The sequence below is a fragment of the Nannospalax galili genome, unplaced genomic scaffold (genome assembly GCF_000622305.1).
Source record: "Nannospalax galili isolate Female #2095 unplaced genomic scaffold, S.galili_v1.0 scaffold324, whole genome shotgun sequence".
Taxonomy (NCBI): Eukaryota; Metazoa; Chordata; class Mammalia; order Rodentia; family Spalacidae; genus Nannospalax; species Nannospalax galili.
Genome location: NW_008353027.1, coordinates 5,283,333 through 5,289,284, shown reverse-complemented (window position 1 = coordinate 5,289,284; position 5,952 = coordinate 5,283,333). Strand labels below are relative to the sequence as shown.

At 38.9% G+C, this 5,952-nt stretch overlaps 1 protein-coding gene across 7 annotated transcripts in view; it reads left to right on the top strand.

Annotated features, from left to right (window-relative positions):
• Window positions 1-5,952, top strand: part of Pdss2 (decaprenyl diphosphate synthase subunit 2) — a 305,129-nt gene that overhangs the window by 37,375 nt on the left and 261,802 nt on the right. The window lies entirely within an intron of this gene.

The following is a 5,952-nucleotide window of genomic DNA, read 5'->3' as shown; positions in this document are numbered from 1 at the left end:
ACTGGAGTTACAGATGGTTGTTAGCTGCCATGTGGGTACTGAGAATTGAACCCAGGTCTAATGCAAGAACAGCTAGTGCTCTTAACCACTGAGCCATCTTTCTAGCCCCATACTTTCTTTTTTAAAAAAAGATTTATTTTAAAATTTTTTTATTTATGTGTATGTGGTGTGTCTAGGAGTGTATGCCGTGTGTGCGGGTGTCTGTGGAGGCCAGATACCCAAGAGGGCATTAAGTACCCTAGAACTGGAGCTGCCAGACATGGGTGATGGGGAATTAAACTCTTCTGGAAAAGCAGCAAGTGCTCTTACCCATGGAACCATCTCTCCAGCCCCCAGATTCTTATTCAATGATTGAGTTGAATCTGCTGATCCTGCTTAGTATCTTTAGCAACTAAAGAGAATAATGAACCTGATATGAGAGCATCATCTCTATGAACTAGGATTGTGTATCTACAAGAGACCTAACCAGTGTTTTTAGTGTTATTCTATCCTACCAAAATATTTCTATAGTCCCAGGTAGCTGGTGAGGAATGGTGGGGGTGTGGAATTTTAATACTGTGATTTTTTTTTCATTTTTGGTCCAAGTTAATTTAAAATGGAAAGAAAAAGGATATTTGTCTGGTTTTCTGAAGGAATACTAGGTTTCAGCATGCGAATCAGGTTAGGTGGACTTGGAATTTTCTGAAGAATTAGGCAAAAACCATTTTTTTCCTCTTTAACTTGTGGTATCTTGCACTAGTTTTATTTGGTTCAAATCTAAGTGATCAAATCATAATGTAAAATCACCTTTTTCCTCCCATCTTTCCATTTTTTAGCATTTTTCCCCCCCGAACCAGTCTTACTCCTTAAGATTCTTTGATTATAGCTGGGTGTGGTCACTCACTCCTGTTATCCCAGTATTCAGAAAGCTAAGGCAGGAAAAGATTGCTATGAATTTGAGGCCATTTTGGTCTACATGTTAAGTTTCAGGCCAATCAAAAAAGAAAGATTCTCTGATTATGGCTGACCATGGTGGTGTATACCTGCAATCCCAGCACTTAGGAGGCTGAGACAGGAGAATCATGAATTCAAGGCCATCCTGGTCTACATAGTGAAACCATGTCTCAAACAAACAAATAAGCATCGTACAATTAAGTCTCTTAAGAAAGATCCCCAAGCTGGAGAGATAGCTCATCGGTTAAAAGCACTGGCTACTCTTGCAGAAGACCCAGGTTTGAATACCAGCACCCACATGGCAGCTGACAACTCCAGTTCCAAGGGATCCGATGCCCTCTTCTGCCTTCCTCGGGCACTATACGACATGAGTGTACTTATATACATACAGGCATAACACTCATACAATAAAGTATAAATAAATAAATAAATAAATAAATAAATAAATAAATAAAGCCATCCCTATTCCTTGTATATTATCTCTCACACTCCCAGGTTTCTGGAGTTTGCAATGGGGCATTCTACTTAGGGCTTATTCAACCACAGGTTGGTTCTGACCAAGGCATTGTCACTGTTTTATAATCCCCCTGTCCCTGACTTCTCTTGCTACCTCTTCATGGCTATGTCCAGCATGTTATCCCACTTTTGAAAATTAGCAGGGATTGGGAAATGATCTTGAATACTTTACTTATTTACCAGGGGCAGAAAGAAGGATTTCTGAGCAGCCAGGCCCTGAACTGTGCATCCAGTTTGGCAGCCATGTACTTCCATAGCTCTCCAGCTGTGTACTTGCAGAGGCTGATGCCAAGCCAAATCCTTTCTGGAGTCATGACTTCATTTGCTTTGGAGAAAATTTACATCTGTACCTCTCCCTTGACTCCATATTTGCTACTGCCAACCCTGGTGCCTGATATTTCCTTCTACTGGCAGTATTTTTGGGTCTGTGCTTTCTTTGAATTATTCAAGGATCCCCTTCTGAAAGTATGTTTGAACTTTATTTTAGGAAAAATTACTATACTGTTTATATTCTGAAATTAGTAGCATTTGACCTTTTAGGAAGTCACTTTTAGAAAGAAATTAAGGTCATGTAGTCATATTTGACTATATTAGAGTGTAAGCTCCACTCTGGCTTTTAGCCTTTTAATTCTCCTAAAATACATCTTACTAAAATAATTACTTTATCGCTCAACTTCATTGGTTTATTTTAGTCTTTACCCTAATTGCACTGTTGACAGTTTCTTTTTTTCTTAAACAGTCTTCACATCCCTTTCTATACTTTCTAGTCCTTCCTTCCTTGCCTAATGGCAGACATCTAGGTGAATAAAAGGTGAAATCTCTTCACTTGGTTCTCTCTCACTTTATCCCCTCCATAGTCTCATTATCAGGAACAGTCTGCACTCATCTAACCTCACCAGCTGTCTTCAGTCTACTCCCCATATTCTAAAGGACAAAAAAGTAGAAATGTACATATGTAGAATATACTGTGTTCTTGAACAGGAAATTTCAGTACCATAAAGCATCAGCTCCCTCATTTAATTTATGAAGTGGCCAGGTGTGGTGGTACACACTTAAAGTCCCAGTACTTGGGAGGTACAGGCAGGAGGATCATGAACTCAAGGTCATCCTCACCTACATAGCAAAATTCAAGGCTAACCCCCAAACAAAATAGGGGCTGGAGATATGGCTCAGCAGTTAGGAACACTTAGTGCCCTTGCAAGAGGACCCAAGTTTGTTTCCCAGCACCCAAATGGCAACTACCAACCATCTGTTGCTCCAGTTTCAGGAGATCTGACACCCTCTTCTGGCCTATTTGATGACTGCAGGCATGTTAGTGCACTTACATAAATGCAGGCAAAACAGTCATACATATAAAATACAAATAAATAAAAAACAATAAATGAAAAAATTTACAAAGTAATCCCAGTAAAAACACAAGACAATTAGTAGTTAAATGCATAGTAAACTGTGGGAAACCATTGGGAATGGGGAGAGCAATGTAAAGGATACTAGCCCTTCGGGGTGTTTAAATATAAAGTTTCAATTAAAAATAGATAATACTGATTCATGATGAATGCACAGACTAATGGGGAAGAGTAGAAATTTTAGAAATAGATTGGAAAATATGACATCTGGGACCAGGGAGATGACTGGGTTGGTGAAGTGCTCAGATCTCCAGAACCCACAAAAAAAGCTGAATATAGTGGCATGTGCCTGTAGTCCCAGTGCTTAGGAGGCAGACAAGAGGATCCCTGAAGCTTGTTGACCAGCCAGTCTAGCAAATCAGTGAGTTCTAGGTTTACTGAAAGATCCTGTTTTGAAAACTAAAGTGGAGAGAATGACACCTAATATTGATCTGTTGACTTCTCAGGCATGAGTACCCACCTACCCACGTGTGCACCCCCACATGAATATGCACTACATTCACACATAACAAACATGACCAGAACCTACTATAAGCAATGTCAAAAAAAAAAAAAAAAAAAAAGAAAACAAAAAGCACTAAAATGTTTCTTTTTAAAATTAACCAAGCTTCCTCTCCTGTAAGCCTCCCCACATCTGTATCACCCTCTCCCACTCTGTGGCTCTACCCCTCTCTCCCAAACCTTCCATAACCCATTTCCTCTTTCTTTCTATTGTGTATTCAATCTTTTCCTTTACTAGACCCTTCCAAAAGGGTTTAAATATGTTCTGGTCTTAAAAAAAAAAAAAAAAAAAAAAAAGAAAGAAAAAGTACTGTAATGGTTAGTTTTAAATGTCAACTTGCCACAATTTAGAATCATCTGGGAAGAGAGTCTGAACTGAGTAATTGTCTTTACCAAGTTGGTCTGTGGGCATGTCTGTGGGAAATTGTCTGGATTGTTAACTGATATAGGAAGACCAGCCCATTCTGGGCAGCACTGTTCTCTAGACAGGGGGTCTTGGACTTTATAATACAGGAGAAAGCTAGATGAAAGAGCAGCAAGCATACAGGCAGCCTGGGTGCATTCATTTCTTTCTGCTATTGACTGTGACTGCTATGTGATGAGATGCTTGAGTTTCTACCTTGACTCCCCCTCAATGATAGCCTGTAACCTGGATACCCTTTCCTCCTTTTAGGTGCTTTTGGTCAGGATATTTTATCACAGCAGCAGAAGTGAACCTAGAACAAGTACAAATGGAAAATATTACCATTTATAATTCTTTTTTTTTATTTGTCTTTTTGAAACAGCGTCCCTCTATAGCCCCAGCTGGCCTGGAACTCACTATGTAGACCAGGCTGGCCTTGAACTCACAGAGATCTGCCTGCCTCTGCCTCCCAAGTGCTGGGACTACAGGCATGCTCCACCACACCTGGCTCGCCACTTATATTTCAAACATACGTACAAATAGAAATGAAAATATGGGCATGTTAATAGTTGACAGAAAAGGAAACCGTAGATGCTTCTTGAATATATGAAAAGATGTGTAACCTTCCTTAAAAGGAGAGAAATGCAAATTAAAACTAATAATATTACACCTATCACATTAGTAAAATTCTCTTTTGGTAACTCATTTGGTTGTCTAGGTTTCATACATTATTGATTAGAAAAATTTTGCACTGTATCAAAATACATTTTCTATTTGAGCATTTATATTTACCAATTTTTCTTTACTAGTAAAATCCACTTTTTTTTTTCCTTATCCACAGGTGACTGGTATTTAACCATGTGACTGACTAAATAAACCATGGCACAAACTGTGGAATGTTACACAGGTGCAAAATAAATAACAATAGATTGAATCTGTCAAGTGGAAAAAAGCAGGGATGATAGCTGCATGTGTGAGTTTATATAAGAAAGTAGAGATATGTGGGGACATCTGTATGTTTATGTCTAAATACATGAGGTACACACATACTAAAATTCATTACCTGTTGGTGCAAGAACACGAGTAGTAACAGTGGGAGACTATTGTTTTTAATTTTATGTTCTTTTGATTTTAAGATGCATTAAAAAGTCCCCAAGTCTGGTTATCCATCTTTCCCTCTCCTAACTTGAGCAGTTTCTGTTGATCAGATACTTCTAGTGTGAATAGCAAGCTTGGAGAACACTTCTGTGTTCAGCCTTGCCCTGCAGCGTGCTTCCCCTCCTCTTCCTGCTTTGCACACATTGGCCTTTGTCTCTACCTCACATTCCGTTATTGGACTGTCTTCCTCTTCCCTCTGCCTACATACTTTGTTTAGTTAGAGTTTGCTCTTTCTTTGATCTTTACAGATTATTATTTGCATAGAGATGCCATCCCAGATAAGCTAACTGTTCTTCACATGCAGTAGTAGTAACACCTTGTTCATCTCCTGTCTGTGGTCATAAGTGCAGTTGGACATTCTATTGAGATCATGTAAGGTCTGTCCCTCACACTGGGAAAAACCATCCTGCAAGCAGGGACCACATCTGCTCTGGAGATGGAAGTACCTGTTTGATAGGATAGTGCCGGTCAAAAGAGATGATTCCTGTTAGGTGCTTAGCACAGTAAACACAGTATTAGTCAGATTGTTTTGATTTTAGAAAGAAATGATTTTTGCGACTAAATTTAAGTAGATAAGGTTTAAGGAAGAGTTCTGACGTTTTTTTTGGCTTGAAAAAGGATTGCCTTTGGAGAAAGGATCCTACCTGGAGGATTGCTTTGGATTGCTCTGGTTTTTCTTTCTGGAATAAACCTGAGCAAAGACATTAAAGAGCTCTACAAAGAAAATTTTAACTCTTTAAAGAAAGAAATTGAGGAAGACATCAGAAGATGGAAGGACCTCCCATGCTCATGGATTGGAAAAATTAATATTGTGAAAATGACCATCCAACCAAAATTCATTTAAGATTCAATGCAATGCCAATCAAAATCCCCATGACATTTTTCACAGAATTGGAAAAAACTATCCTAAGATTCATATGGAAGCACAAGAGACCCCGGATAGCCAAAACAACCCTGAGAACTAAAAGCAATGCTGGGGGCATTACTATACCAGATTTTAAGCTCTACTACAGAGCTATAGTCATAAAAACAATA